Source organism: Rhinolophus ferrumequinum, chromosome X (assembly GCF_004115265.2).
Source record: "Rhinolophus ferrumequinum isolate MPI-CBG mRhiFer1 chromosome X, mRhiFer1_v1.p, whole genome shotgun sequence".
NCBI lineage: Eukaryota > Metazoa > Chordata > Mammalia > Chiroptera > Rhinolophidae > Rhinolophus > Rhinolophus ferrumequinum.
In genome coordinates this window covers 110,220,842-110,244,907 of record NC_046284.1, presented here as the reverse complement: position 1 = coordinate 110,244,907, position 24,066 = coordinate 110,220,842, and the positions used below count along the sequence as shown (strand labels likewise).

The 24,066-nt window shown below is 37.6% G+C and overlaps 1 protein-coding gene across 6 annotated transcripts in view; it reads left to right on the top strand.

Annotated features, from left to right (window-relative positions):
- Nucleotides 1-24,066, top strand: part of CNKSR2 (connector enhancer of kinase suppressor of Ras 2) — a 296,636-nt gene that overhangs the window by 39,614 nt on the left and 232,956 nt on the right. The window lies entirely within an intron of this gene.

Here is a 24,066-nt window from a genome sequence, read left to right as displayed (position 1 = left end):
TGGATGTGTCTCCAGACATATAGTTGGATCAACAAGTTTTGCCCTTTTCAGTGACTTGAATCAAGGGTTGTCCCTGCCACCAATACCCCCACCTCCATGGGAGACAACGCCCTCCGGCTCATGGGTATGTCTTCCCTGAAGAAGGGAATCTCTCCCAGCACACAGTCTGAGATGACTGAGATCACCGAGTAACCCTTGTGCTACTATTCCTTCACAATTTGTCTGGATAGCACTTGGATACAAATATTTTTCCTTCCTGGTATGTCTAATATACATTTTAAAATAAAATTCACATGTTGCTGAAACAATTTTTGCCACATTTCACACCCAATAATATTGTTTAGACATTAAATGAAAATAGTAAAAAGGGTGGCAGCTGTATTAACTCCCATTGTGATTAGGCAAATTACTTTTTCATGATGAATTCGTAGCTTGGGTGAGATATTATATTGATGAGTTCCATGTAAGATTTACTGAATTTAGTATATCATTGCCTTTGGTGGTTTCTTTGTGGTCAATAAAAGGAAAATTATGTTTCTGTTAAAGAAATTTGGTTACATATGGACATACAGTAATCAAATATAAACTACTAACTTACAGCTGTGACTTTCATATACCCATATACCTCCTCAAGTGCTTAAGTCTAATTAATATTTGAAAGTAGGAAATTTAGGCTATTTACAATTAATCTGTTAATTTGTATGTACTTTTTTATTGTGGTAAAATGTACATCACATAAAATTTATCATTTTCACCATTAATTTATTTTTTAAATTATAAAATACATATGACATCAAATTTACTACCTCACCATTTTTAAGTGTACAGTTCAGTGATATTAAGGATATTCACATTGTGCTACCATCACCACCATCCATCCACAAAATTCTTTCCATCTTGCAAAACTGAAACTCTGTACCCATTAAACACTAACTCCTTATTCTCCACCATCCCTTAGTTCCTGGCAACTACCATTCTACTTTCTGTCTTTATAAATTCCACTACTCTAGATACTCATATAAGTGGAATCATATGGTATGTGTCCTTTTGTGACTGGTTTATTTCACTTAGCATAATGTCCTCAAGATTCATTCATGTTATAATACGAGTCAGAATTTCCTTTCTTCTTAAGGCTGAATAATATCCCATTATATGTCTGTACCACATGTTGTTTGTCCATTTGTCAGTGGACACTTGGGGTGTTTCCATCTTTGGGCTATTATGAATAATGCTGCAACTGTGTTTCCCCGAAAATAAGACCGTCTCTTATATTAAGTTTTGCTCCAAATTAGGGCTTAGGTTCAGGGGATGTCATCCTGAAAAATCATGCTAGGGCTTATTTTCCGGGTAGGCCTTCTTTTTGGGGAAACACGGTATGAACATGGGTGTACATATATCTTTTTGAGACCTTACTTTAAATTCTTTTAGATATATGTTCAAAAGTGGTAGTTCTATTTTTAATCTTTTGAGTAACCCCATACTATTTTCCATAGTGGCTGCGCCAGTTTGCATTCCCACTAACAGTGCACCAGGGTTCCAATTTATCCACATCCTTGCCAACACTTGTTATTTTCTGTTTTTAGTTTTGTTTTGTTTCTTGGATAGTAGCCATCCTAATGGAGGTGAGGTGGTGTCTCATTATGATTCTGACTTGCATTTCCCTAATGATTAGTGATGTTTATCGTTTTATGTGCTTATTGGCCATTTACATATCTTCTTTGGAGAAATGTGTATTTAAGACTTTTGCCATTTTTTTAATTGAGTTATTTGTTTTTTATTGTTGTCACAGTACAGGGGTTCTTTATGTATTCTGGATATTAATCCTTTGTCAGATTTAAGATTTGCAAGTATTTTCTCCCATTCTGTGGGTTGCCTTTTCACTCTGTTTATAGTGTCTTTTGATGGGCAAAAGTTTTTAATTTTGATGAAGTTTAACTTACCTATTTTTTTCTTGTGTTACCTGTGACTTGTACATTTTTATGTCAAAAATCTGTAAATATGCTTTTTAAGATAAGTATGACAATAGGAGTCCTTCATTTTAAATTCCTATTGAATTAAATGAATATATAGTAGTATGCATCCCCAAAACATTTTAGGTACCTGTTGACAAACTATAAATTTTCCAAAGATGATTCAAGTACAACTTACCTATTGGTTTTTTACCATTATAAAAAGGAAACCTACTAGCTATTTTCTCCATAAAATGATAGCCTCTTTTGATAAGTTGTAACATCTTTAAAGCCAGTAAATACCAATGTTTTTCTGTTTTCATGGTAACCAGTTGTTATTTGGTGTAGAATGCAATTTGGGGGAAAAATGTATTTCAGCATTGCTCTAAGAAACAGTCCAATGGGAACTTATAGTTGTATTTATTAAAAGGGATTATTGAAGGCAGTGTTCATTACATCACATGAGGATTTCTTCCCAGAAGAAATCTTTTCTTTCGCCTAGATTTAGTGTCAGGAATGGATGGGCTTCTCTGAAAAATTGGCTTGCTTTTCTTATGAATGTTTTTAACTGTGTACCTGATCCTGTTTTCTTTTTTTTTTTTAATTTTTCCCCATTTTTGTTTTTTTATTTTTAAAGATTTTTATTAAAAATATAGCTAATATACAATATTACACTAGTTTCAGGTGTACACCATAGTTATTCAACATTTATATACCTGAAGAAGTGATCACTGAGAGTCCAGCAACCATCTAGCACTGTACCACTCTATCACAATATTATTGACTATATTCCTTATGCTGTACATTACATCTCCATGACTTATTTGTTTCATATCTGGAAAGGTGGACCTCTTATTCCCCTTTACCTTTTCCCCCTTTTTAAAATTTTCAATTATAGTTGACTTTCAGTATTAATTTATATTAATTTCAGGTGTACATCATAGTGGTTAGATATTTATATAAATTAAGAAGGGATTCCCCCAATTAGTCTAGTACCCACCTGGCACTATGCATAGTTATTACCATATTATTGACTATATTCCCTATGCTTTATTTTAGATCCCTGTGATTATTTTGTAACTACCAACTTGTGCTTCTTAATGCCTTCACCTTTTTCATCCTGCCCCAACTCCCTCGCATCTATCATCCCAACAAATCTAGTACCCATCTGTGACCATGCATAGTTATTACAATATTATTGACTATATTCCTTATGCTATACTCTACATTCCCATGACTACTTTGCAACAACCAGTCGGTACTTCTTAATCCCTTCCCCTTTTTCACCCACCACCCCAACTTGCCTCCCATCTGGCAACCATCAAAATGTTCTGTGTATCTATGAGTTTGTTTCTGTTTTGTTTATTTTGTTCTTTAGATTCCACATGTAAGCGAAATCACATTCATCTGTCTTTCACTGTCTGACATACTCCACTCAGCACAATACCCTCCAGCTCCATCCATGCTGCCTCAGATGGCAAGGACCCATTCCCTTCCCTGGCCGAGTAATATTCCATTGTATGTATGTGCCACCTCCTCTTTATCCATTCATCCATCGACAGACACCCAGGCTGCCTCCACATTTTGACCATTGTAAACCATGCTGCAATGAACATATGGATGCACACAGCTCCTTGAAGTAGCATTTTGCGTTTCTTCAGATAAACACCCGTAAGTGGGATTACTGTGTCTCTTCTTCACTAGCTTCTAGACCATTTACAGCCAATGTCCTAGAACCTCCCACACTTTAGCAAGTCTAATGTTCTTCATTTTTTTTCTTTCTTTTTGTTTATTATTAGTTTCAGGTGTATAAAACAATGTAATAGACATTTCACCCCTCACAAAGTGATAACCCCCCACCCCCAATCCATTGCCCCTCTGACATTGTATATATCTATTACAATTCCATTGGCTATTCCCTATGCTGTACTCCATATTCCATCACTATATATATATTTAATTTTAGTTGACATGCAATGTTATTCAGTTTCAGCTTCAGGTGTACACTGGAGTCAGTGGTCAGGCATCTACACCATCCATGAAGGTCTCCCTAATAAGACAGGTTCCCATCTGATACCCTACAAAATCTTTACAACATTATTGATTATATTCCCCAAACTGTCTTTCAGATTCCTGTGGCAATATTGTAGTTACCAATTTGTGCTGTCTAATCCCTTCCCCTTCTCCCTCATCACCACCCTCCTCCCATCTAGCAACCCTCACTTTTTCCTCTATGTCTCTGAGACTGTTTCTAACTAGTTCGTTCATTTATTCTTTTCTTTAGATTCCACATATAAGTGAGATCATATGGTGTTTGTCTTTCTCTGTCTGACTTATTTCACTTAGCATAATGTTCTCTAGGTCCATCCATATTGTTGCAAATGATAAGATTTCATTCTTCTTTATGGCTGCGTAGTACTCCATTGTATAAATGTACCACAGTTTCTTAATCCAGTCATCAACCGATGGGCATTTCAGTTGTTTCCATGTCTTGGTTATTGTGTATAGTGCTGCAATAAACATAGGGGTGCATACATTTTTTTGAGTTAGAGTTTTGGATTTCTCCAGATAAATTCCTAGGAGTGGAATTGCTGGGTCATAAGGTAGTTCCATTTTCAGATTTTTGCGATACCTACTGTTTTCCATAGTGGCTGCACCAATTTGCAATCCCACCAACAGTGTACCAGGGTTCCCTTTTCTCCACATCCTCGCCAACACTTGTTGTTTGTTGATTTCTGATGTTCTTTATTTATATGAATTTTTGTATGAACATACAAAATTTTTGTATGAACATACAAAACATATGTTCATACAAAAAATTCATTGTTTCTGCCTTCTGTTTTAAGACTAATAGTATTTTCCTTTAACCATATTTTTCTCAACTGCTTTTAATGTATGTTATCCTGCTGAATTTTATGCACGTGTGTGTGTGTAAATGGCATACTTAAATTCTTTCTGATACAAAGTGTAACTTAAATACAGTGAAAGTATTTTAAAACAGTGTCTTTAAAGTTGTAAATGGAAACTGGAAAGATATTTTTGACATAACTTTTGGAATGGTACAGATGATCAGTTTGGGAACAATCCTTTTGACTCCTTCCCCAGTCTTTCCAATTTAGTGTAGGCGTAAAGGACAGGGATGCTGAGTCAGGCGGACTTGGTTTTAGGCCTTGCCTTACTGTTTAGTAAGCTGTGGGATCCTGGGCATGGTCTCTAAATCTCAATTTTCTTATCTGTAAAATCAATATAATTATATGTAATTCCTCAGATTGTTCTAAGGATTAAATGAGAAAATATTTGTGAAGTGCTTAAAATAGTGCTTGGCACACAGTGTGCACAAAATATTAAATGGAAGTTGTTACTATTGATCAGCATCAACTCTTCTATTCGGAAATAATGGGGTACTGCTGCCAGCTTAGCATTTTCTAAACGATATTAGGACAGAGTAAACGAGAACAGGCCCAGAAGAAAATTGTCCCTCCTTTTCTGTTTCATTTGGTTTTCTTGGGAATTCTTGTGAAAAGAAATCATATAGTATATTTTAGACAGCATCTACTTGCTTGTGGAAGGAGGTGACTGAAGGATGGCATTGAAGAATATAAGGAAGAGGAGTTGTCAAGTCAGCATGGATTATATTGGTTTCAGTGATATCTTAAAACTGTTTGCAGTATTTCTCCTTTCGTTCATTTGAATGCAACTTCAGATAGAATGCCAGCCAGGTACCCTGCAGAGTGCTCAGTTCTCCAGAGTATACTAACATGGAATTCAGTACTTGGTAGTTTCAAGTATTTTTTTTCATGTAGGTCTGGAAGAGTGTGATTTTATTGACCACTGTCCAATGTTATCTCTTCTTCATTTTAATAACTAGTTTCTATCAGCTCCATTTACCCCTTCCTTTTTGCAAGCATAAAAATCCAATGTATTGTTGAGATCTATTTTTTTTCAGTCTTGAAATGGTCTGATGTAGTCAAAACAGATTGGACTCCAGTTTCCTCTAGGATTAGGTTTTAATCCTTGCTTTGCCAGTCAGTTACTGTGTCCGTTTAGAGAGTTAACTAATCTGCAGAGCTTTAGTTCCTTCATGTCTAAAACTGGTATAATAGTCCCTTTTACCCTAGGTGACACTTCCCTATCCACTCTCCATCCTTACCAATACTGTATAGCCCCCTAAAGGAATATTCTACATGCAAGGCTTCTGCTTTCTCACCCCTTAACTCCATTCTCTGTCTGGCTTCTATTTTTATGATTTTGATACTCTCTGGTTAAAGTCACTGGTAAATGTCTAAGTCAGAGTGGGCTTTGAACTCGCAACCTGACTCAGTTTCCTTTAACCCTAGTCCTGTACTGCCAGCATTAAAGCATTCTCTTCTGTTCACTTCCATGACACCACCCTTTCCTCATTTTTCCTGATTCCTCTCTGGCTGCACTTCCTCAGTTTTCTTTGCAGGTTTGCTTCTACCAAAGCATTTACATTTGGGAGTTTCTTAATATTCGTTTCTAAATCCTCTCTTCATTCTACTCAATTTCCCTAGTCAGTCTTAGAAACACTCATGGCTTCAGTTTTCTACCTATACACCAATGAATTTTAAATATATGTCTCTAAAGTAGACCTTTCTTTCTGACTGACTACTCAACACTGCTACCTAGCTATCTCAAAGGAGCTGTAATCCCAGTATGTCCAGTAGAAAACTGCTTCTCCTCTGGTGTTTCCGTTGTCTGTGAATAATGGCACCATTTATCCATTTCTGCGAATCAGAAATGTAGGCACCATCTTTTTTCCAGTGGCGTCTTCTACCTCACACACCCAATCCAGCACCAAGTCCTGCACATTTTATCTTCTTTCCAGTCTGTCTCTTCTCTTCCTTTCCTGCCCTTATCCTAGAACAAGCTACCAGCCTTTCATAGTTAAATTACTTTGTCACCCAACTTGTCTGCCCCTTGGCAGCCTCCAATTCATTTACCATGCTGTAGTCTGGTAAATGTAGTACTCCAGCTGTAGCTGGAGTAATGTTCACAAAACACAAAACGCTTTCAATACTATCTGTTTCAAACCCTTCAGTACCTTCTCCTAGCTCTTAGGGTCACAGGATTCTGAACAAGGCCTACAAGACCCTGCACCATCTCGCCCTTGGCCCATCTCTCTCTAACCCATTGAGCTCCATTCTCTTCTTCATCTCTGCATTTCAGCAACACAGACTTCTTTCAGTTTTTCAAATGTACAGTGTTCCTTTTGTAGCACAGGGTCTTTGCGTATGTTGCTGCTTTGGCTTGCATTGTCCCCTCTCTGCTCCTTCCCTTTGCCTAGTTAACAGTTTTTAAGCTTCTAGGTCATAGTGTAGTCATCAATTCCTCAATTAAGCCTTCCATTCTTGACTTCCACCTCAGCTGAGGATAAGTCTCTATTTTTGTTTTTCACAGCACAGTGTATTTTTTCTTTCATAACAATGATCACACCTTGCATTAGGTTAGTGCAAAAGTAATTGCGGTTTTTGCAATTATTTTTAACCTTTTAACCACAGTTACTTTAGCACCAACCTAATATTTTTGCATTTCTTTTGGCAATTAAATGATTAATCATTGTCTTCAATATTATACTATAAACTCCATAAAGTCAATGGCTGTGTTAGGTTTTGCTAGGCATTTGATTCCCAGTGCTTAGTACCTAGTGATCACCTCAGTAATATTGATTAAATGAAGAAATGGCTGACCAGGTATCAGGTGCCTACTGTGCTCAGTACTGTGTGGAGAAGTCAGTGATGCCACCCTTCAGGGCTCTATAATTTATTGTGGGGAATAAGACAGTAATACAAAGATCATAAAGAAACAGCACAGGTAATAAGTACCGTAAGTATTAAATCCATAGGTATTAAGAGAAGAGAGAGCCATCTGATTCCATGATCAAGACCAGACAGGATTTCAGCAACTATATATGTAGAAAAGTATATTCTAAATAATAGGAATCACATTAAGGAAACCACTGAGTTGTTCAGCTTGGCTGCAGTGTAGGATTTATGAATACATGAGAGATGATAGAAAGATAGGGCCTGAATTTGGAGGTCCTTGAATGCCAGAATGAAAGATGAAAGGCTTAGATGTCCTAAACCTTCATTAAAACTAACAAGCAAAAGTGATTATTAAGTTGTAAAATGGAAGATATACCTAATCCCTAGGTTTGCAGCTAATTCCTTATGTTCCATCTACCCATGATTCATATTAAACTTGTTTTTCTGTTAATGAAATATTTTTAGAAAGGACTGTGAAGACTTGCAAAAAGAAAACAGTTTCACCTTTACTTAAATCTTTCTGAAACCGAGTATTAATTTGGATGAGAAAGCATGATCTTTGAAAAATATTATGCATGAATTCTTAATGTATAACAGCTTTAAGCTCCATGGTAATAGCAGGCAGTCTTTATTTATTGAACATGTCATTAAAATCATTTTAGACTTTATTTTTAAAAATTGAAATGTGAGACGTCATCAAAATGGCGGCGTGAGGTGAGCCTCTGTAAAGCTCCCCTGGAATTTACAACTAATTGAACAACAATAACTCCACAAAGGACTCCCTGCACAGCAGACAGGCAAGACGAAGAGGCCCACTACTGAAGTCACCTAAAGGTGGGCGAATTGCGTGAGTGGGGGAGGGGGGAAGGGAGAAGTGCGGAGACACAGCCGAACTGGCACAGGACGCAGACCTAGCTCAGTGCTCCGAGCTCGCTGTATCCCTGAACTACTGCAGCTGCGGGAGAGGGAAGAACTCGGACTGCTAGGGCTCCGCTTATGGCCCACAGGGCTGAGGGGGCAGCATTTAACACGGCTGAACCCAACGCTCACAGCAGAGACCACGGAGAAAAGACTGAGGGAAGAAGGCTGAAAACGGTGGTTTAAGCCCTCACTGCTGAGCAGAGAACGGAAGCCTTAGGCACTGAGACTAGCCGCCCCCTCCTACACACCCAGACCTCGCACCACCCCCACCTGCCCGGTGCTAGAAGCAGAACAGTAGCAGTGTCAGATCAAAAGAACAGAATATTTGCTGTTCTGAGAACTGTGAACTGCAGACACAGATTCGCAGCCCAACTAGTTCTAGCAAAGTGGAGGGAGCTGTGGAAGCAGGACCGGCTGTGGTGGTGGGTCGCTGCCATTGCTCTGGGCCACCTCTCACAACTCACCCCACCCCTGACCCCACCTATCTGGGCGGATCCCTGCCGGAGTAAACAGAACTGCTGAAACATATGGGCTCTGAATCCGGTGCAGGAAGAGCTTTGGAACTTCAAAAGCTCTCAGCACCCCACAAGGACACTGCGCCCTGTGACCCAGGCGAACTATTAACAGAGGAGAAACCCGTCTCCCAGGGAGTCCCCACATTGTGTGAGAAGCTGGAATAGTGCAGAGAAGACATAGCACTACCGTCTGAGAGAGAAAAAAAAGGCTGCAGTCGGAGAGAAAATAAAAAATTCTACCAACAAGTACTGGAAAACAAAAGAAAGACCTCTTCCTATCAACCTGTTGCCGAAGCCACTCCTGTAGATGTCTAGGAAGAGAAATAATAAATCAGTAATTGCCATGAATGACGAAGGCAACAAGACAGCTCAGAAAGAAAGTGAAACGTCTCCAGAAAAGGAACTTAAAGATATGGAAATATGTGACTTAAATGACAGAGAATTCAAGATTGCCGTTCTGAAAAAACTCAACGAGATGCAAGAAAACACAGAAAGGCAGTTTAATGAACTCAGAAACACAATCAAAGAACAACATGAGCATTTTACAAAAGAGATTGAAATTTTAAAAAAGAACCAAATAGAATTTCTGGAGATTAAGAACTCAATAGAAGAAATGAAGACTGAAATAGCCAGCTTAGGTAGTAGAGTTGACCAGATGGAGGAAAGAATCAGTGACATTGAAGATAGAAACCTGGAAATTACATAGATGGAAGAAGAAAGAGACTTGGGACTTAAAAGAAATGAAAGAACTTTCTGACTCCATCAGAAAGAGCAATATAAGAATAATGGGCATACCAGAAGGAGAAGAAAGAGAGAAAGGAACAGATAATATATTCAAACAAATTGTTCACTAGAACTTCCCAAACTTGTGGACAGAACTGGATCCTCGAATCCAAGAAGCAAATAGAACACCTAATTACCTCAATCCCAACAGGCCTTCTCCAAGGCACATTGTATTGAAGCTGTCTAAAATCAACGACAAGGAAAGAATCCTCAAGGCAGCCAGGGAAAAAAAGACGGTAACCTACAAAGGAAAGCCCATTAGATTATCATCAGATTTTTCAGCAGAAACTCTACAAGCCAGGAGGGAGTGGAACCAAATATTCAAAATATTGAAAGAGAGAAATTATGAGCCAAGAATAATATATCCAGCAAAGATATCCTTTAGATATGAAGGAGGAATAAAGACCTTTCCAGACATACAGAAGCTGAGGGAATTTTCTAATACACGACCTGCACTACAAGAAATACTAAAGGAGGCTATTCGACCAACATGAACAGAGAAAATTTGTGTCAACCAAAACGTAAAAAGGGGGAGATTAAAGGCCAGAACCGGAATATGGCAATGGAGAAAGTAAGCATGCTGAAGAAAATGGAATACTCTAAATATCAAACTTTCTTCTACATAAACGTAAAGGTAACCACTCAAGAAAAATCCAGAATTGAAATATATACAGTAGTTCAACATCCGCAAATCAATTAATGTGATACACCACATTAACAAAATGAAAAATAAAAATCACATGATCGTATCAATAGATGCAGAAAAAGCATTTGATAAAATCCAACAGCCATTTATGATAAAAACCCTTAAGAAAGTGGGAATAGAGGGATCATATCCCAACATAATAAAGGCCATGTATGACAAACCCACAGCTAACATCATACTCAATGGGGAAAAGCTAAAACTATTCCCCCTAAGATCAGGAACAAGGCAAGGTTGCCCACTATCTCTGCTTCTATTCAACATAGTGCTGGAAGTTCTAGCCACGGCAATCAGACAAGAAAAAGAAATAAAAGGCATCCAAATAGGTAAGGAGGAAGTAAAATTATCATTATATGCAGATGATATGATACTATATATAGAGAACCCTAAAGACTCCACCAAGAAGCTATTAGAGCTGATAGATGAATTTAGTAAAGTAGCAAGATACAAAATTAATATTCAGAAATCAGTTGCATTTGTATATACCAATAATAAAACATCAGAAGGAGAAATTAAAAAAACAATCCCATTTACAATCGCTCCAAAGACTATAAAATACCTGGGAATACATTTAACCAAAGAAGTAAAAGATCTGTACTCAGAAAATTATAAGACACTGAAGAAAGGAATGAAAGAAGATATAAATAGGTGGAAACACATATCATGTTCATGGATAGGAAGAATTAATATAGTTAAAATGTTTATACTGCCTAAGGCAATATACATATTCAATGCAATTCCTATCAAACTACCAACGATGGTTTTCACAGAAATAGAACATATAATCCTAAAATTTATATGGGACCATAAAAGACCCCGTATAGCCTCAGCAATCTTGAGAAATAAGAACAAAGTGGGAGGTATAACAATACCTGACTTCAAATTATACTACAAGGCTACAGTAATCAAAACAGCATGGTACTGGCATAAAAAGAGACACAAAGATCAATGGAACAGAATAGAGAGTCCAGAAATAAATCCATGCCTATATGGCCATTTAATCTACGACAATGGAAGTAAGAATGTATGATGGGGTAAAGACAGTCTATTCAATAGATGGTGCTGGGAAATCTGGACAGACACATGCAAAAAAATGAAGCTGGACCACCTCCTTACACCATATACAAAAATAAATTCAAAATGGCTTAAAGACTTAAATGTAAGATCTGAAACCATAAAATACCTGGAAGGAAATATAAGAAGAAACTTCACAGACATTACCCGGAGTAAGATTTTTACTGATATATCCCCTCGTGCGAGGGAAGTAAGAGAAAAAATAACCATGTGGGATTATATCAAACTAAAAAGCTTTTTCACAGCAAAGGAAACCATCAATAAAACAAAAAGGGATCCTACTGAATAGGAAAAGATATTTGCCAATGATATATCTGATAAGGGATTAATATCACAAATCTATGACATACTCACTCAACTCCAAAAAAACAAACGACCCAATTAAGAAATGGGCAGAGGACTTGAAGAGACATTTTTCTAAAAAGGACATACAGATGGCAAACAGACATATGAAGAAATGCTCAACCTCACTAACCATCAGAGAAATGCAAATAAAAACCACAATGAGATACCACCTCACCCCAGTCAAAATGGCTATCATCAATAAATCAACAAACAACAAGTGCTGACGCGGATGTGGAGAAAAGGGAACGCTTGTGCACTGTTGGTGGGATTGCAGATTGGTGCAGCCACTATGGAAAACAGTATGGAGGTATCTCAAAAATCTGAAAATGGAACTACCCTATGATCCAGTAATTCCACTTCTAGGTATCTATCCGGAGAAATCCAAAGTTCCAATTCAAAAATCTTTATGCACTCTTATGTTTATTGCAGCACTATACACAATAGCCAAGACATGGAAACAACCGAAATGCCCATCGGTAGATGACTGGATTAAGAAACTGTGGTACATTTATACAATGGAGTATTATGCAGCCATAAAGAAGAAAGAAATCTTACCATTTGCAACAACATGGATGGACCTAGAGAACATTATGTTAAGTGAAATAAGTCAGACAGAGAAAGATAAGGACCATATGATCTCACTTATATGCGGAATCTAAAGGAAAGAATAAGTGAATGAACTAATCAGAAACAGTTTTGGAGACAAAGAGGAAAAACTGAGGGTTGCTAGATGGGCCGGGGGGGTGGGGGTAAAGGGGAAGGTGAGGGGATTAGAAAACAACCAGTAACCACAAGATGGCCACGGGGTTTGAAAATTAATCTGGGGAACGTAATTTAGTGGTTACCAGAGGGTCAGGGGGTTGGGGGGTGGCAGATGAGGGTAAGGGGGATCAAATATGTGGTGATGGAAGGAGAACTGACTCTGGATGGTGAACACATAATGTAATTTATAGATGATGTGATACAGAATTGCTCACCTGAAATCTATGTAATTTTACTAACAATTGTCACCCCAATAAATTTAAAAAATAAATTAATTAATTAAAAAATAAAAAGAAAATTACCAGGGACCAGAGGGTGGAAAAATGGGGAGATGTTGTTCAAAGGGAATTCTTTGTGGTTCCTTTTGTAAAAAATTCAGAAAAGGGAAAATTAATTTATAGTGACCAAAAGACAAGACTGGATACCTGGATCCAGTGGCAGGCATGAGGGAAAGGGGACGACTGGGAAGAGGTAAAGGGAAATATTTAGCATAATGTAAATGTTCTCTGCCTTTATTATTATGTGGATGTCAATATTTGTTCAAATCCATTCATTTAAAATGATCATATGCACTTTTATGTAAGGTATACTTAATAAATTTGATTAAACTGACACAATCAAAAAAATATATATATATATATGTATAGTCACGGGATATAAAGTACAGCATAGGGAATATAGTCAATAATACTGTAATAGCAATGTATGGTTTCAGATGGGTAGTAGACTTGGGGTTATCACTTTGTTAGGTGCGTAAATATCTAATCATTGCGTTGTTTTGTACACCTGAAACTAATAATATAAAAAGAAAAATAATAATAATTACCTCTGATTACCCCCAAAACTAGAGAGCCGAATTATACTAAAGAAATAATAGTTAAACTGTGTAAGTTAAGACAATTAAATCTCTACATGTGTACAAAAAAAAAAGAAATATATACTGTAATAAAAGAAGAAACAGAGGGAAACATCATAGAATACCACCACACAGAAATAATAGACAAGAACAAGAAGGCAAAGAAACAATGGAGACATAGCCTTACCAGTAAACTAAAGATAGAATGACAGGAAATCCTCACATATTAATAATCACCCTAAATGTAAATGGGGTGAACTCACCAATAAAAAGGCACAGAGTAGCAGATTGAATCAAAAAACTAAACCCAACCGTATGCTGTCTCCAAGAGACACACCTCAGCTACAAGGACAAGCATAGACTCAAAGTGAAAGGTTGGAAATTGACACTCCAAGCAAATGGTATCCAGAGAAAATCAGGTGTAGCATTACTGATATCAGATGAAACAGACTTCATGGTGAAAAAGGTAACAAGACACAAAGATGGATATTTCATACTGGTAAAGGGGACTATACAACAAGCAGACATAACAGTCATCAATATTTATGCCCCCAATCAGGGAGCACCGAAAAATACCAAGCAACTACTAACAGAACTCAAGGGAGAAATTGACCAAAACACAATTATAGTAGGGGACTTAAATACATCATTGACAGCTATGGATAGATCATCCAAACAGAAAATAAATAACGAAATAGCAGCCCTAAATGACACATTAGATGAAATGGACATAATTGACATTTATAGAGCACTTCATCCTAAAATATCAGACTATACATTTTTTTCTAGTGTACATGGAACGTTCTCAAGGATAAACCATATATTGGGACATAAAATCAGCCTCAGCAAATTTAAGAAGATTGAAATAATACCAAGCATATTCTCTGATCACAAGGCTTTGAAATTGGATATCAACTGCAAAAAGAAAGCAGGAAAAAACACAAATACATGGAGATTAAACAACATACTTTTAAAGAACGACTGGGTCAAAGAAGAAATTAGAGGAGAGATCAAAAGATACATGGAAACAAATGACAATGAAAATACATCCTACCAAAATTTTTGGGATGCAGCGAAAGCAGTTTTAAGAGGGAAATTTATATCATTACAGGCCTATCTCAAGAAACAAGAAAAATCCCAAATAAATAACCTCATGTTACACCTTAAAGAACTAGAAAAAGAAGAACAAATGCAACCCAAGGTCAGCAGAAGAAAGGAAATAACAAAAAGCAGAGCAGAACTAAATGAAATACAGAACAAAAAGACAATGGAAAAAACTAATGTGAGAAAGAGCTGGTTTTTTGAAAAGATTAACAAAATTGACAAACCCTTGGCTAGACTCACTAAGATAGAAAGAGAGAAGACACTAATGAACAAAATCAGAAATGAAAAAGGGGAAGTTATCACGGACACCACAGAAATACAAAGGATCATCCAAGAACACTATGAAGGACTATATGCCACCAAATTCAATAACCTAGAAGAAATGGACAAGTTCTTAGAAACATATAGCCTTCCAAGACTGAACCATGAGGAACGGGAAAATCTAAACAGACCGATCACCAGTAACGAAATTGAATCAGTCGTCCGAAACCTTCCCAAAAGCAAAAGTCCTGGAACAAATGGCTTCACTAATGAATTCTACCAAACCTTCAAACAGGATCTAATACCAATCCTGCTCAAACTCTTCCGAAAAATTGAAGAAGAGACAGTGCTCCCTAACTCATTTTATGAGGCCAACATTACCCTGATACCAAAACCTGGTAAGGACAACACAAAAAAAGAAAACTACAGACCAATATCTCTGATGAATACACATGCAAAAATCCTAAACAAAATTCTAGCAAATCGAATGGAACAGTGCGTTAAAAAGATTACTCATCATGACCAAGTGGTATTCATCCCCAGGGCACAAGGATGGTTCAACATCTGGAAATCCATCAATGTGATACATCACATAATCAAAATAAAGGACAAAAATCATATGATTATATCAATTGATGCAGAAAAAGCATTTGACAAGATACAACATCCATTTATGATTAAAGCACTTAATAAAATAGGTATAGAAGGAAAATACCTTAACATAATAAAGGACATATATGACAAACCCTCAGCTAATCTCATAATTAATGGTGATAAACTGAAGCCCTTTGCTCTACATTCAGGAACACGATGTCCCCTATCATCTCTGCTTTTCAACATAGAGTTGGAAGTCCTTGCCAGAGCAATCAGGCAAGAGAAAGAAATAAAAGGCATCCTAATTGGGAATGAAGAAGTTAAATTGTCACTCTTTGCAATTGACATGATGGTATAAATAGAAAACCCTAAAGACTCCACCAAAAGATATTAGAAACAATCAACGAATACGGTAAAGTTTCCGGCTACAAAATCAACGTACAAAAGTCCACTGCATTCCTATATACTAACAATGAAATCTCAGAAAAAGAAATACAAGTAACAATTCATTTTGCAATTGCAGCAAAAAGAATAAAATACCTAGGAATAAACTTAACCAAGGATATGAAGGCCCTATATGCCGAAAACTGTAAGACATTTCTCAAAGAAATTAAAGAAGACACAAAGACATGGAAAGACATTCTATGCTCATGGATTGGAAGAATCACCATAGTTAAAATGGCCATATTACCTAAAGCAATATACAGATTTAATGCAATCCCCATCAAAATCCCAATGGCATTTTTTAAAGAAATAGAACAAAAAATCATCAGATTTGTTTGGAACCACAAAAGACCCCGAATAGCCAAAGCAATCTTAAGAAAAAAGAACAATACTGGAGGTATCACACTCCGTGACTTTAGCTTGTACTAGAGGGCTACAATAATCAAAACAGCATCGTATTGGGAGAAAAACAGACACATAAACCAATGGAATAGAATTGAGAACCCAGAAGTAAAACCACGTAAATATGGACAGATAATTTTTGACAAAGAAGCTAAAAACATACAATGGAGGAAAGACAGCCTCTTCAATAAATGGTGCTGGGAGAATTGGATAGCCACATGCAAAAGAATGAAACTGGACTGCTATCTGTCACCATGTACCAAAATTAATTCAAAATTGATCAAAGACTTAAACATAAGACCTGACACAATAAACTGCATAGAAGAAAACATAGGTACTAAACATATGGACCTTCAGTTCAGAGAGCATTTTATGAATTTGACTCCAAAGGCAATGGAAGTAAAAGCTAAAATAAACGAATGGGACTATATGAACGTTAAAAGCTTCTGCACAGCAAAAGAAACCATCGACAGAGAGGCAACCAACTGAATGGGAGAAGATTTTTCCAAATAGTGTCTCCGATAAGGAGCTAATATCCAAAATACACAAGGAAAAAAACAACCCAATTGAAAAATGGACAACCTGAAGAGACATTTCTCCAAAGAGGACATACAAGTGGCACATAGACATATGAAAAAATGCTCAACATCACTAATCATCAGAGAAATGCAAATAAAAACCACAGTGAGATATCACCTCACCCCAGTCAGAATGGCCATCATCAACAAGACAAATAGTAACAAGTGTTGGAGAGGCTGTGGAGAAAAAGGAACCCTCATACACTGTTGGTGGGAATGCAGACAGGTGCAGCTGCTATGAAAGGCAGTGTGGAGGTTCCTCAAAAAATTACGAATAGAATTACCATATGACCCAGCAATCCCTCTCCTGGGTATCTACCTAAAAAATCTGAAAACATCTACACATAAAGACACGTGTGCTCCAATGTTCATTGCAGCTTTGTTTACGGTGACCAAGACATGGAAACAACCAAAATGTCCTTCGATAGATGAATGGATAAAGAAATTGTGGTATGTATACACAATGGAATAGTATTTGGTGGTAAGAAAAGATGATATAGAACCATTTCTGACAACATGGATGGATGTTGAGAGTATAATGCTAAGCGAAATCAGTGAGACAGAAAAAGCAGAGAACCATATGATTTCATTGATAATGTGGTATATAAACCAAAAACAACAAAAGAACAAGACAAACAAATGAGAAACAAAAGCTCACAGACACAGACAATAGTTTAGTGGTTACCAGAGGGTAAGGGGGGGTGGAGGGTGGGAGATGAGGGTAAGGGGGATCAAATATATGGTGATGGAAGGAGAACTGACTCTGGGTGGTGAACACACAATGGGATTTATAGATGATGTAATACAGAATTGTACACCTGAAATCTATGTAATTTTACTAACAATTGTCACCCCAATAAATTTTAAAAAAATTGAAATATAGAAGTGCACAATAATTGTGTATAATATTTAGAGTTTATTTCATGTGTATTTAAAGAGCATTTAAAAGTTTGTTTGTAAGCTGTCCTGACCTGAAAAGTACTTTCAGAAAAACAGTTTAGCTGATTTGCTATGTTCTGTATACAAAACTTTATAAAAAATTACAAAAGCATTCAAACATTGTTTTGTGTAATGTGTCATTCCATTTTAAAGGTTGCTCTCTCAGATTATCATATATCAGTATTTTTAAATTAAGCAGTTTTAAGCAACTTGATAGTGTGTTTATGGGTTACTTTGCCCTCTTTAATTGGCCTTGATATAGTATATCACTGGATATATTGTAAGTACTTTTTGTGAATATTCTGATTTGATGTCATAATAAAAACTTAATTTTTATGTAGTCAAATCTGTCTTTTTCTTTACCCTTTCTGGCTTTGGTTTTATACACAACCCAGCTTACTTCTAGTACCTATTTATCTTTTAACATTAAATCTTTGTGTGTTATGTGGTTGACACTGTCTCCTAGTTTCAGTGCTGATATAATTTTCTTCCTTACTTTTGTTTTCTTTTGGCCATTTAATAGGAGAGGGGAGTTTTAAACCAGATAAAATCTACTCTGGTTTAAAATGGAGAACCAGAAACAGATTGCAGCGATGGTGAATTGTTTTGCAAACTGGAACAGACATATTACCACCCAGTCGAGATTTTATTTTAGTCTCTGTCTTAAAGACAACATCAAGTAGTGAAAAAATTAGGTCTGAGAAGAGTACAAATGGTGATGATCAGTATAGTGTGGCTTGGCCTCCCAAGAAGTCTTCTGGAAACCACAGGGCAGTGATGGATTTTCTACTGCATGCATAAGTCTGCACACCCTGCATCAGACCAGGTCGGACAGCTAAGTTCGTGAACTCACACTAGCAAAGTGCTACATACCTCATTGCTGAATATCACTATGGTCACCTTCAAAGTACTCCCCTTGGGAAGCTATGCACTGATGCCAGCACCTAGTCCACCCTTCAAAGCCATTTTGGAACTCTTTTCGGGAATGGTCATTGGAGCTTTCGTTGTATAATCCTTGATGTCCTGAATGTCGTCAAAATGTCTTCCTTTCAATATTTCCTTTATCTTTGGGTAAAGAAAGAAGTCAGTGGGTGCCAGACCAGGCGAGTAGGGAGGGTGTTCCAATACAGTTATTTGTTTACTGGCTAAAGACTCCCTCACAGACAGTGCCGTGTGAGCTGGTGCACTGTCGTGATGCAAGAGGCATGAACTGTTGGCGAAAAGTTTAGGTCGGCTAACTCTTTCACGCAGCCTTTTCAGCACTTCCAAATAGTAAACCTGGTTAACTCTGTGGCCAGTTGGTACAAATTCATAATGAATAATCCCTCTGATATCGAAAAAAGGTTAGCAACGTCATTGCAACAAGTTTGTTAATCACTTAATTGTCCACCCTGGTACACACCTTCTCAGACAATTCTGTTTATAGACTCTGAGAGATGGTAGAAAGATACGGCCTGCCAATCAGCAGGGCAGAGGAGCCTTTTCAAAGGTAGTTAAATGCATCAATGCACTTAGGCTGCCCCAAACTTAGTAGGTGTTTAATAAAGGGTTGCTGAATAGAATGCTGGGTACATTCTTCCCTGGCCTCAGTCTTTTTATGTCACACACTATTATAAAATGATGTCAGAAGGAAATTTTTTTCAATACAATAGTTTAATAGTATTTTCAAAATGTGATGTAGCCTGTTGTAATTTTTAAAATTTTATTTTTAAGATTAACAATAAAATTGACTTTTTTTGTGTTACAGTTACATGAGTTTTAATGTGTACATATTTAAGTAAGCAACACCACAATTGGCATACAAAAGTTTCATCACCCCAAAGACTCTCTCCTGCTGTTTTATAGTCACAACCTATTCATATTCCCAATCCCTGGCAACAACTAATCTGTTTTGTGCTGCTATCGTTTTGCCTTTTTCAGTATGCAATGTAAATAGAATCATTCAGTATAACCACTTTCACATGGGCCATTTTCTCTCAGTATAATACTCTTGAGAACCATCTAAGTTATATGTATCACTAGTTTCTTTTTTATTGCTGAGTAGTATTCCATGGTATGGAAGCCCCACAGTTTATTCTTGATCATATTATTTCTGACGTGTTAAAGCAGATGTTGCCTATCTTTATTGGAATTTAGAATTGTCTAGTGGCATAGATGCTTTTGAAGACAACTTTTTTTTATTTTTTTGGTTGAACAAAATATAACGCTGGATAGTAAAAGGTAGAACAAAAAGTAAATATACCCTTACTTACTAAGTAAAAGCAATGACCAGCTCATCTCCAAGTTAAGTTAAGAATTTATATGGCTATATCATTCCAGAACTATATGGGAATTATTAAAAGAAATTTTAAACTACAAAGGTTCTAGAGCAAAATCTCATTTTCTAGAGTACTTCAGGAAGTTGATTTATTAAATATTCTGGGTATCTGTTTAATAGCCTATGTATTTACATCGTTTGGCCAGTTTTCCAATAAGTAGAATACAGTTAAATTCACTTAGTGTTGAAGTGCTACTAGATATAATTTTATCCTTTACAGATGATTTAGGAAGTACCACAAGATGTTAAATATGAATTGTCTTTTGCTAGATTATTTATCGTTACATTCTATCCTATGTTTAGAAGAAAAGCAAGGTTATATGAGCTTTGTGGCAATTTATATTATAGAAAATGCTTTTATTGTCTATAGTAGTTGTCAGAATTAATATCTGAATGCTACCTGACACTGACATCCAGGACCCCCCGAAAAAGGAAAGCTTTAAAACTTAAAAACCTGTTTTAAAGATTTTTATTAAAAATATAGTTAGCACGCGATATTATATTATTTTCACATGTACACAATAGTTATTCAACATTTATATACCTAAAGAAGTGAACACCATGATAAGTCTAGCAGCCATCTGACACCATACCACACTATCCCAATATCATTGACTGTATTCCCTGTGCTGTACGTTGTATCCCCATGCTTATTTGTTTTATACCTGGAAATTTGGACCTCTTATTCCCCTTCACTTTCCCCTCCCCCCTTTTTAATTTTTCCGTTACAGATGACATTCAGTATTATTTTATATTAATTTCAGGTGTACAGCATGTGATTAGACATTTATATAAGAAGTGATTTCCCCCTGACTAGTCTGCTACCCATCTGGAACTATACATAGTTGTTGCCATATCATTGACTATATTCCCTATGCTTTACTTTATATCCCCATGACTATTTTGTAATCTACCAACTTGTATTTCTTAATCCCTTCACCTTTTTCACCCTGCCCCCGAAACCTCTCCCATCTATCACCCTGATAAATCTAGTACCCACTTGATGCCATAAGTAGTTACTAAAATATCATTCACTATAATCCTTATGCTATACCCTACATCCCTGTAACTACTATATAACAACCAATTGGTACTTCTTAATCCCTTCCCCTTTTCCCCCACCACCCCAACTCGCCTTCCGTCTGGCAACCATCAAAATGTTTTCTGTATCTATGAGTTTGTTTCTGTTTTGTTTCTTTATTTTGTTCTTTAGATTCCACATGTAAGCATAATCACATTCATCTGTCTTTCACTTTCTGACATACTCCACTCAGCACAGTATCCTCCAGGTCCATCCATGCCCCTGCAGATGGCAAGAACCCATTCCCTTCCCTGGCCGAGCAATATTCCATTGTATATATGTACCACCCCTTCTTTATCCATTCATCTATTGATGGACACTCAAGCTGCCTCTACATCTTGACCATTGTAAACATGCTGCGATGAACATGTGGATGCACACGTCCCCTCAAAGTAGCATTTTGGGTTTCTTCAGATAAATACCCAGAAGTGGGATTAGTGGGTCCTTCTTTGTCTCTTGTTATAACCTTTGTTTTAAAATCTATTTTGTTGGGTATAAGTATTGCTACCCCAGCTTTTTTTTTTCATTTCCATTTTCATGAAATAACTTTTTCCATATCTTTACTTTCAGTGTCTGTGTGTCTTTCAATCTGAAGGGATTCTCCCAGTCTTTCTGGGTGGCCTTATGTAGCAGGAGTCCAGTGGGGCCCAGTGACACAGTCTCCCTGGTCACCTCTTCTGGGTATTCCACGAGTGTCCCTTGTTATGGTTGTGTGCACCCTCCTGTTATAGTTGAGCCTTGATTGCTGTTGGCATGTCAGCGGGTGGGATTGACCCTCAGGCTGACTGGCTGTGAGGTTTGGCCACATCCATAGCTTATGGGCTGCTGTTCGGGGGCGCTTACTCTATCGAGTAGGATTTGTCCCATCAGGCTCAGGTGCCTATTGAGACCACCTTTGTGTCGCTTTTGGGGCTTACTAAGCAGTGCTCTGCTGTGGTCTGAAGCCAACCTCCAAATATGTTGGTTCTGGAGCCTCTTGGAGGGGCTCCTGTGCAGGCCCAGGTTAGCCACTGTCTGTGACTGGTTGGGGACTATCTGGTAAGAGCTACAAAGTGATCCACGGTTGGTCACTGCCTGTGCTGGACCAGGAGGCACGTGGGAGAGGCCACACTGTGAACACAGGACGGCTGCCACCAGTACCGGGTATGGGGCAGCTCTGCAAACAGCCAGGACACTCCGAGGTCTGCTTCCACCTGCCAGCACCTGTAAAGTTCAGCCTCTGATAAAGCCTCCTGCTGTATGCAATTTTGGTGAGGCAGTATTTCAGTGAGTCAGTAGGGTGGAGCAGCAGAGCTCACCAGGCCAATCAGATTCATATTTGGCCTTTGGGGGCAGGCTCAATACAGGAAAGATGGCACCCACCTGATGGTGGAGGACGTGCCCATGCAGGAAAAATGGTGACTGTCCTCCAGTCCTCCCGGCAAAGTTACACAACTCAGTCTATGCCCACATGTCTCCAACGCCCCCAGAGTCACCATCCCTCCGCCAGAGCTCAGGATGAGTGCCTGAATGAGCCCTTTAAGAGGATGTCTAGGTTTCCTGCAGCCTTCTGTCCCACCTGGATGTTCAGAATCCCCACTGCTTTTCTCAGCCAGAAGTTGTGGAGGCTCCTCTTCCCGGCAGCAGTACTCCAGGCTGGGGATTCTGGTGTGGGGGTCTGGGGTACCTTGCTCCTTTATGGGGAACCTTTGTGACCGAGATATCTCCCAATTTTCAACCGCCACATGTGGATGTGGGACCAGCCCATTTCGGGTCTCCAACCCTCCTACCAGTCTCAGTGTGGCTTTTTTATATCCTTAGTTTTAAAACTTCTGTTCAGCCAGATTTCAGATGGTTCTCCAGGCTGATTGTTCTGTAATTTAGTTGTAATTTTTATGTGCTCATGGAAGGAAGCAGGCACAGTGTTTATCTACTCTGCCATCTTGGATCTCCTAATATTGAGTCAAAAGTTAAAAGGTTTTTAAAAAGATCTTTCAACTTACACCTTTTCTCAGGAGGAATCATTGAAGTTTTTGAACCTGGAGTGGCTTGATCAAAGAGTGTTTTTAGAGATGTGTCAGTGATAGAGTGGACAGACTAATGCCAGGGGGAGCAGCTAGGCATGAGGGTAGGCTGTACAGCATAAGTAAGCTGGTAACCACTAGTGAGATCAGAAATGAAAGGACAGAGCAAAGCTATTTTGAATGAAGAAACTATGTTTCTCACAAACTGAAAAGATAAGAGATTAAATTGGCGAGTAATCAAGCTAGTTCTACGATTCTACGACTCGAAAAACAGTGTAGAAATAGAGAAATAAGTTGTTTAGGGAGGATGAGATTGGAAATGAAGCAGTTGAATCTAGTGTTATTGGGCATTGATGATCTTGGGAAAAAGCAGTGTCAGTGAAATGAGAAGACTGAAAACTAGCTTACAAGTAAGATCGTCTGCCTTGAATTTTCATTCGTGTATATGAGGAAACAAAAGGATATTGGATTGATGCATGTTTGTTTTAATTTCCTAACCTTATTTTGCTGAAGTGACAATAGGTCATCACAAATCTCCATGTCAATCTTTACTCTTTACAGTAAATAGTGAGTGGCAACAGGACTCTAACAAATGAATTTTCATTTTTATTTTTTGCTATAAATATCAAGAGAGTATTCTATTTTTAGATAA